Consider the following 10,693-nt stretch of genomic DNA (forward strand, 5'->3'; position numbering starts at 1 on the left):
ACAATTGACTATTACAGCCTCCTATTGAAGTCTCAATTAATTTATCATCCCCCTCAACCAAACACCTTCCTTGAATGCTTTGGTCAATGCTATATACTCAGCTTCGGTTGTGGAAAGAGTCACCATAGACTGAAGCTTCAACACCCAACTGATCACTTCACCTGCTAGCACAAACGAGTAACTGAAAGTCAACCTTCTACTATCCACACTGCCCACATAATCAGAATCTATATAACCTACCAAGTTGGCCCTTGATTTCTCGAATGATAAGACGTAGTCATGTGTACTTTAAATGTATCAAAGTAATCATTTCACTTATTCCTAGTGTTGTTTGTCGGGGTTAGACATGTATCTGCTAACAACACCCACTGCATGTGAAATATTCGATCTCATACAAACATGGCATACATCAAGCTACCAACCATACTCGAATAAGGCACAATAGATATATCATGCTTTTCTTCATTTGTTTTAGGATACTATTCTGAAAATAGCTTCAAATGAGCCGCGTGGGGAATGCCGACCAGCTTTACCTTGTCCATGTCATACTTCATCAATACATTCTTAAGGTATTTTGCCTAAGATAACCAAGCATGCCCATCTTCCTATCTTTATATATATCAATGATAAGAACCCTCTCTGCAACCCCCAGATCTTTTATCTCGAATGTCAAAATAACTGACTCTTTAGTAAGTCAATCTCAAATATATTGTGACTAGCGATAAGCATGTCACGATGTACAATACCAAGATAATGAATTTTCCATCACTAAGTATCTTGTAATAAACACAATAATCATATTAACTCTTGATAAACCTTTGACTCACCATGAAAGAATCAAACCTTTTATACCACTACTTAGGTAACTGTTTCAGGCTGTACAATGACCTCTTTAACCTATAAACATTGTTCTCTGCCCCTTGTATTTCGTAACATTCTGATTGCTTCATGTAAATCTACTCAATTCTCCATGCAAGAAGGTAGTCTTCACATCCATCTACTCCGGCTGGAGATCATATTAGGCAACCAGCGTCAACGCGAATCTGACAGATACTTGCTTCAAAACAGTTACGAATATTTCAGTAAAGTCGGCAACCAGTCAATGAGAAGCTTCACCTAAAATTGTGTGCATGTGGCATAATGAGATTACCACGGATGTGCTTTGCGAAAAGTTAACGGAGTAAAAGAATGAAGGTTATGTCCTAAAGGGGGTCGTTAGGACCTATTTAAAACAATATTTGCCTAACTTTAACTAATTAACAAATAAACTAATCAAGGCAATATTAACTCTAAGGCTTTTAAGCCAATAAAGGGTCTAATCACATAGACTACAAAGGATTTGCAAATAAGCAACTAGTCTGAAAAGGCCGAGCTATATGTCCTAGAGGGGAGGGGGGGTGAATAGGATTATGTCAAATTAAAAATAACAGCGGAATTTAAATAAATTAAATACAGATAGCAATAGACAATTCCACAATGTTGAATTTAAAGACAACCTCAAAAGAACAAATATTGAGAGGTTGATACAAATGTTGTTCTAAGGACAACCTTGCACCATAAAAATCAAGGGTTTGTGGCAGGACAACCTTACTAAAACGGTTTGTGTATCAAAAACTCAAACTGATACAGAGGAAAAAATAAATAGCAATGGAATGAAATCTAAGCTATTACAACATTCCCACACATTCACATAAGGATTACAACATTCTCCACAAATGTAAAAAGGAAAATTACAATCATCCACAAAAATAAATAAACATTCGAACCACAATATAAGAAATTATAGTGGTTCGCTTGTGTGTACACCAACTATTAAACAACAGCCACACAACTACTCCACTCCTAATATCCTCACATAATGAATATTAGCATTCACTATAAAAATAGGTTTTTCCAGGTTCACCTAAAACCTCACAATTGTGTCTTTCAAGTGGGCTTACACAATTCAAAAACCCCACACTCAGAGTTTTCTTAATCAACTCAGACAAACCAAAATATAGATTTTTCTGGCTCAATCTTAATGAAAACCTAAACAAAGGAATTTACAAAAACTGTAAAATACCTGGATATTCTCCTTTAGATGCAGCCCGGAAGAACCAAGTCAGAGTAGAAGTTCAACGTCCAAACTCACTTATAAAATGGCTCTAGGTTCTAATTGATTTTATATTTAAAGTACCTTGGGCTAGCTTGATTTGATTTTGATTCTAAGAAATGGGAATACTTCAATCCCTCTTTCAAATAAAATTGGAATGCGAAAATTCAAAATCAAATGCAAAGAAAGCTAATAAAAGAGAATATTAAATGAGTACAATATAGCTTAAAATAATGACGAACTTATCTCTCAGAGTATCGTATTGATTTAGCTTAAATTAAATTAAAAAATACTGAAATTCGTTGTCTATTTATAGGTGAAGAAATCATGTTCACGATCGGTCTTGTGGACATTACGACTAGTCGTAGGATTAACAAATTTTTTAAAATTTAAGCACGATCGGATAAAGCCATTCCACGACTAGTCGTAGGCCATCCACGACCGGTCGAGGGACCTCCACGACTGGTCGTAACTTGTCCACGACTGGTCGTGTGGAGCCTGATTTAGTCGCTGGAGTTTGAGTCGTAGCTGTAGGACTGGTCGTGAACGAGTCGTGCATTGTTCACACGACCGGTCGAGCAGTATCCAGGACTGGTCGTGGCTTAACAAAAAATTTTAAAAATTTTCAACAAACTTAGGACTGGTCATGGAATTTCTTAGACTGGTCGAGCCAGCGCTAGGACTAGTCGAACAAAGTCCAAGACTAGTCGAGAAACAGTTTATTCACTTATAAAATGAATCAATTGAATTATGTATTCAAAATGACCTACCCTAAGGTCAATCTAAGGTCATTTATACCTTGTTAGTGATTTATGAACATTGAGCTTCTTTTTCTTTTAGTTGATAGTCGTTCATTGAAGTTGACAAAGCTTGAGATCTTGTCATAGGATGAAGCTTGACTTGAGACTCTTGAAGCTTGAAATCGACTAACATTGAAGCTTGAAATCGACTATTAAAGTCTAGAAACTTTGTATTGACTTGTACGAAGCTTTGAACTCTTGAATCTTGAAAGCTTGAATTCACTATTGACGTTGTACATGAACTAGTACACTTGCCTTTGAAGTCCTTGAACACAAGACCCTTGTTCTTGAGAGATGCACAACTTTATTATGTAGATGCGCTATACAAGATAGATTCCAAGAGAAGTTTTGGCACAACCAAATTTGACAATATAGGAGCCAGAAACCTTAGCACTTACAATCTCCCCCTTTGTCAATTTTGTGACAAAACACACTCTATACAAACATAAGCATTATACGCATAAAGAATCATGCACCAGTTATAAAAAGAAACCAGTTACAACCTGGTTAAAGAATTATGCACCAGTTATTGTAACATCTCAGGAAAAAAAAATCCATACAAAGACCCGAGTACCACCTCAGGTAGAAATCACAAAGGACCAAATCCTTTAAAAATTAGATGAGAATTAACTAAGTGCTAAACTAGGTTACCTATGAAATTAGCACTAATCACTTTAAATACGATCTATAAGACACAAAACGAGTAAAACCGTTAACGCTACATTATTTTAAAACTTAGGATCCATCTCAAAACCCAATTGCTCTTGGGAGCACTTTGAAACTCCGTATCAGACCTGGACCGCACGTCGAAAGTCCGATTACCCAAAAACTATATGGTTATGACCGCTTTGTTGGACTTGACTACCACCTCAGAAATTAAGTCCAGATAGTATCCCGAAACGCACAACTTGAGCCCGGAGCGAAGTGTGTGAGAAATGTGAATATCTTTAGGAAATGAACTAAAACTTAAGTGAATTGAGTCGTTCGCTTGCAGGCCAAATCTAAGGATTCAGACTGTAGGAATTTGACCCAATTACACACTCGGATCAAGGAAAATTTCCAACACGGGTCAGTGTACTTGTGACCCTGATCGAGTACCGGTGACCATTGAACTGAAACTGGTCCTCCGCGGTCGATCCACTGATCCGATTGGGCCGAGATCTTAGCCTGACCTAGATCCAACATCAAGAAGCTTAAGTCCGACCGTATATGGAAAAGGGGCCTCCAGAACAGCTCCGTTGGACCGAAACAACCAACTTTTAGCTATAAGCTAAGTATACCATGGCCCTGGGGCCATTCCCACTAGTTCTGGGCCTATATAAGGGCCTAAACCACCCCTCTCTCATTCCATACGAATTCCTAACCCTAGGAGAGTGAAGAGAGAGAAAAGAGAAGAAGAAAGTGAGGAGAAGAGAGAGTGTTGGAGTTTGTTCCTGGGATTCTTCCCTGCCACTCCACGCGCTTAACCATCGCTACCGTGTCGCTATACCAGCGATCCTGATTCTGTTTCGGGTAAGAAAACCTAACCCTAATTTATTTTAGGGTTTTAAATAGTGTAAGTGATGAAATAGCTAACCTATCTCATGCTATAGGTGGCCGTCGTGCCGTAGACGAAGACTTGACATACAAACTGAGTTCAATACTTGTTTATCGACAAAAGGTACGGACCATAAATGTTTAGGTTATGGTTTTCAAGGCTTTCAATGTTGGCACTGATTTATGTCTGACTTGATTGCTACCACATATGCCTAGATACAATATTTTCCGTATATTAGACATGTATGTAAACTATGTTGATTTTAAATGCATTCCACGTGTTTGTCAAAATGTCTGAATGAGTATGGAATTATGATTTGTGTTTACCATGATTTCTGATTGGGAATACCTGATTGTTGTATGTATGGCAACTCCTATATAGAAGGATTTGCTATAACATGTGTTTTAACTGATTTATTACATGTATGTAATATGTGTAGTCTAAGTGTTTGATAAAATGCCTGGATGAGAAAATGCTTGTTTAAATGTATGTAATGAGGGTGTTGAGATAGGATTCTCAATCCCCTTATCTATAGTTATAGTTTCTGTATGTAACCTACCTTACTACTACGTGATCGATGGATGAACTGCCTATGTATGGTAACATGTGTAGTATGTGTTATATTGAAATGCTCAAATAAGATTTATATTCAGATTTGGTTGTCATATGCTGGCTTTGGTTGTACACGTGGATGTTAATGTTGGAGTGTGATTGGGGCTACAATGTAGCCCAAGCAATCGGTAACGATTTACATTTGGTGGCCGAATTGATTTAGCCACGACGGATACGTTCGACGAATTCGAGTCGTATGTCGTTTGATGGCAGTGGTTAGGCCACGCGGAATGCTTATGCATTCCATGTCGATTAAGTCGATGTACGCTTGTACTAGTCAAGCTTGTCAAGTAACCCGATTAGCCTGATGTATGTTCACCACGTATGGACGCTACTGTTTGAATCTAAGGTACCAACTTACCAGTGCTAAAGCCCGTTTAACCTTGGTACCTCGATTCGCTAAGACTCATGAGCTGGGCATGGTGGTATGGGACACCGTGGTCGAGTTATCGGCCTACGCTGGGGCGACGAGCCTCCCCATAGTGTCCAGTGAGCAAACCAACTCGTGAGCCGAATACGGTGGTATGGGACACTGTATTCGAGCTGTCGGCCTACGATCAGGTGACGAGCCCATGGTGACCTCGAGCATACACTAGAAACTACGTTGAGGTGACGAGCCTTTCCATAGTAAACTAGAGTATAAACCAAGCCTACGCTGATGGTGACTAGCCTCTTCGTAACGACCTGAAAAAAACCTATCGTATGTGACTACTGGGATTGACGACCCTAGATGGATCAATATTTGGGTTATGATATAAAGGGAGTTGCCTTAGCTTCCCAATCCTGTTGTATGCATATGTCTAATTAAGAACTTAGCTAACATGACTATGCATCGCATTGCATAGTGCTTTGGCGAGGAAGTGCACAGAGGAAGGGATGCATGCCGCGATCATAAGATGTTGTCGCAAAAAGGAGTGCAGGCGATTATATTGCTTTATCATTACTGCTTGATTGAATTGATAACATGTTAACCTTTGCCTTATAGCTCTACTGAGTTGATCACTCACTCCCACGTTCTAGGATGGTGCTTAAACACCAACCAGACCCTGTTGTAGATGCAGATGATGGCGATACTCATAAAGCGGATCCGTACTTTTTTGATGACGAGGAGGAGTTCTCCTATATGCAACTCTTTGGCGGGTCTATGTAGACCTGGAATTACGCTGATGGGGCTACAGGGTTTTGGATAGAGAACATTACACTTTCTGATTTTGTATATTTTTGAATTAAACTTATAATTATTTAACCTAGTAACATTCTGTAAGTGTTATGGTTGAAAACCCCTTTATGTTGTCAAATTTGTGGTGCCAAAAACACTACTTGTACTTTGTGAAATTGCATAATTGTAAATGTTCGAGACATAGTATGGATGAAGCATGTATGGATGAAGCGAGTCTCAGTGTATGAATGTTGACTACATTAGTGAAGCACAATGCTCAACTCAAGATATGTCAAGCCACGACATTGTCTCGCAAGATTGACTTTGAAAGACAAGACATGTTTACAAGTCAAGACTCAAGAATGTTCAATTGAATTTACTAGTTACAAGTCAAGATTCAAGATTGAGTAATTGAAGCTTTTAAGGAAAAGTTACATCAAGATTTCAAGCTTCACTTTCTTTAAAGGTTACATATCTTAAGGGTTCAATGTCCTTCACTATTAAGGTATGTTTGACATTAGGTTGACCTTTAGAGTAGGTCATTTCGGATACATAATGCAAATGTTTTATATTTGGGAATCTGGTCTGCTCTAAGACTAGTCCTGAATCTTTCTCGACTAGTCTTAGCACTGCTTCGACCTGTCTAAGATTTTCCTGGACTACTCGTAAGTTTGTTGCAAAAATTCAGAATTATTTGTTAGGCTTGGACTAGTCATGGGGTCTGTTCGACCAGTCGCATGAACAGTGTCGACTGTTCCTTCGACCAGTCGTGAACCTATGACTCAAACTACAACGATGTATTTTGCTTGGCTTCGACTAGTCGTGATCAACCTAAGACCAGTCGAAGGTATCCTTCGACCAGTCGTGAAACTGCCTTATCTTATCGCGCTCATATTTTCAAATATCCGTTGGTTTTAAGACTAGTCGTAGCAATCTCTGGACCAGTCAAAGATGCGATTTGATCACCTATAAATAGAGCACGAATCTCTGAATATGAGGGATATCTGAAGTAATTGTAATCCGGCCTTCTAAGAGATAAGTCTGTGCTCCATTTTAAGCTAAATGTGCATATTTAATATTCTCTTTCTTTAGCTTTTTAAATTGATTTTGTTTCTTGTATTCCAATCTAATCTAAAAAGAGGAAGTTCTATTTTCCTTTTTCTGGAATCAAAATCAATTAAAGCTAGCCCATTTTGGTTTAATTTAAAATCTATTAGAACCTAGAACCATTATAAAGTGAGTATTGGACATTGAGCTTTGACATTCGAATCTCTACTCCGACTTAGTTCTTCCGGGCTACTACAAAGGAGAAAAACAAGTATTTTACATTTGGTAATTTACTTTATTTGGTTTTATTTGAGGTTAAGCGAGAAAAATCTCAAAGTTGTTGGTTGTCTGAGGAGAGCCCGAAAACTCAGAAAGTGAGGGTTTTTGAATTGTGTAAGCCTTTTGAAAAAGACATAATTATGAAGGTTTTGGGTGAACCTGTGAAAACCTATTTGATAGTGAACGCTAATATCTCCTGTGTGAGGATATTAGGAGTGGAGTAGCAATCTGTGTGGCTATTGTTTAACAGTTGGTGAACACACAGGCGAACCACTATAATTCTTTATGTTTTGTGGATGTGTGATTTATATTTCCTATCTTTTATCATTCATAATTGTGGAATGTATGTGTGGATGTGAATGTTGTAATTTTTACCTTTCAAGCACAGTGGGGAATGTTGTAATAACTTAGATTTAAATTCCTGCAATTTATTTCAATTCCTTGCTATTTATTTATTCCTCTTCGGTTTAAATTTTTGATACAAAGAGCTTTCTAGAAATAAGGTTGTCCTACCATAAACTCTGGTTTTTGGTGTAAGGTTGTCCTTAGAACAATATTTGTATCAACCTCTCAAAACTTGTATTTTGAGGTTACTTTACGTTCCTGTATTGTGGTTTGTTTTCTTTATGTTGTTGGCTATCCTATTTCTTATTTTCTGCTGTTAAAAGTTTTATTTGGCATAGTCCTATTCATCCCCTGTAAGACCCGTATCTTAGTCCGTACTATTTCGTCGACTCCCGCGATCCTTCCCGGCGAATTTCGGCAACCTGCGACGTATAATCAACGTTTGCGCGCGACCTTAAGTCGTATCCTGTAGAATTGAGTCAGCTTAATTCGAGACTTGTATCATTGCGACTGCACCATCGTCGTGGTTCCAACGCCACGACTCGCACACCGATGCGATACCCTGGCCAAAAGATGTGGGCCGGCGTTTATTTCAAAGAAAACACCGCGCGTTGCAATCCGAAGAGAATCTCTACAACATGTCAAATTAATTCCATCAATCACTTCATGTCAAGTACACATCACCTTTCACCCTATCCCCAAGCAACCACCAAGTCAACTCTCTCTCACCCTCTCTCTTACACACCCATACATGTCAAGTACACCATCACCTCACCCATCACTCACATCCATCACTCTCTCTCCTTACAACTCTTTCTCTCCCTCTCATTTCTCAACACAACTCCCAAGCTAGCAAGAGGTGCACACGTCCAAGCCTTCCCATGGAGAGAAAAATGTGATTTGTGTGGCCCACTTTCCATCCCAAAATCCATCATCCTAGCCCTTCATTTCTCATCCTCTCCATCAAAGTGAAGCACAAGGTGACCGGCGTTCCAACGGACCGAGAAGATCGAACGGTGGGTGCTCATTAGGCTAGATTTTTCATGTTTGATGATGGGTCAAGTAAGGCCTACCGATTGATGGTATGGATCTCACTTTGGACCCTAAGCGTGGCCGATGGCCCACCTTGATGCTCATGATCGTTCCATGATGGGGCCATTCTCAATGGACCCCATCATGATGTTTATTTTTCCTTGCATGTCAAGAGGTCATCTAGACCGTCCATTTTGGGTGGAGAATGGATCTCCACCGTTGATCCTTGATTTGGTAGGCCCACATGTATTGGGACCCACTTGATGTATGATTTCTTGCAAGGGAGGGCTCATAGTGGTAGAGCCCTCCATCACACACGTCCCACTCTCTTTCTCTCTCTCTCCATCTCCTTTTCTTTTCTTTTCATGTGATGATGTGGCCGTATGTCCCACTCGGATGGACCCCACGATGAAGCATGTATTTTATCCAAGTGATCCATAAGTGGGGGCCCACTTTATATGTGTGTATGTCCCACACCATCCAGCCATGTGGTGGCCCACCTAAGCAGGGCCCACCTTAACGTTATTTGTATGCCCAAACAAAAAAAGAAAAAAAGAAAAGAAAAAGAGAGTCCAGCGTCTCTGGACGTGAACCTGGAAACTTAAATATTTGCTTGGGTTTAAAACTTTGGGGTGGGTCACTTGTATAGGCCTCACATGGATGTATAAATTCAATCCACGCTGTCCATTCCCTTCCACGGCTCATTTTAGGCGTTGAGCCGAAAAATGATATTAATCCGATTTTTCTGGTGGGCCATAGCATAGAAAATATTGATTTTTACCGTTAAAAATCGACTAGGACCCACCTTGAGCTAAAACATACTGGATATTGGACTCTTTAGGACGGTATCGGGCCATGAAATCCAGTGGCTGGGGTGGATTCAGCTTAAGCGGGCCCCATGTATGGAAAACCGTGATAAAACACGTTTAAAAAAAAAATTCAAACATGCAACAGCTGACACTGCTGCCGTTAGAGACGCAGGCAGCGCCAGTGCTTGCTGCTGGCGGGCGGATGAAAGGGACCCACGGCTCCAGATGTGGGCCCCACCATGATGTATATTTGTCATCCAACCCGTTCATATGGTGGGCCACTTCCAGCAGTGGGCCCCCTCCAAAAATCAGTCACATCCAAAGCTTAGGTGGCCCACATCAGAGGAAACAATGGGATTGAATGTCTTCCCTTGAAGCCCTTTCCCTGGGCCACAAAAGTTTTCGATCAAGATGAAATTTATTTTTCCCATTCAGCCAGGTCCGTGCGACCTTCTTAATGGGTTGGATTGCAGGTAAACATCATGGTGGGCCCTATGTGGAGCCCACAGTGATGTATGTGTTTTATTCCCACCGTCCAAGCGGATGGTGGAGCCCACAGTGATGTATGTGTTTTATTCCCACTGTCCAAGCGGACGATGGAGCCCACAGTAATGTATGTGTTTTATTAACACCGTCCACGCCACCTTTAATGTATGTGTTTTATCATGCCGTCCAGCCATTTTGCTTGCTGGCTGCTGGACGGATAGTGGACCCCACCATGATGCATATGTTGCATCCAAACCGTCTATCCATTTTGAAAGACCATTTTATGGCATGAGTTAAAGAATGAGGCAGATTTAAGTTCAAGTGGACCCCACCATTTTAAGTAGTGGTCAATGACGCCCACCGTTCAAAAACCTCTAAGGGCCATAGTAGCTTCCCATTAAGTTGATATTTGTTTCCCACTTCATCTATCACTATGTTAATTTATGATTAGGTTGGATGGGAAACATATTTTATGGTGGGCCTTAGGAATTTTAA

The sequence above is a fragment of the Magnolia sinica genome, chromosome 8 (assembly GCF_029962835.1).
Source record: "Magnolia sinica isolate HGM2019 chromosome 8, MsV1, whole genome shotgun sequence".
NCBI classification, from domain to species: Eukaryota; Viridiplantae; Streptophyta; class Magnoliopsida; order Magnoliales; family Magnoliaceae; genus Magnolia; species Magnolia sinica.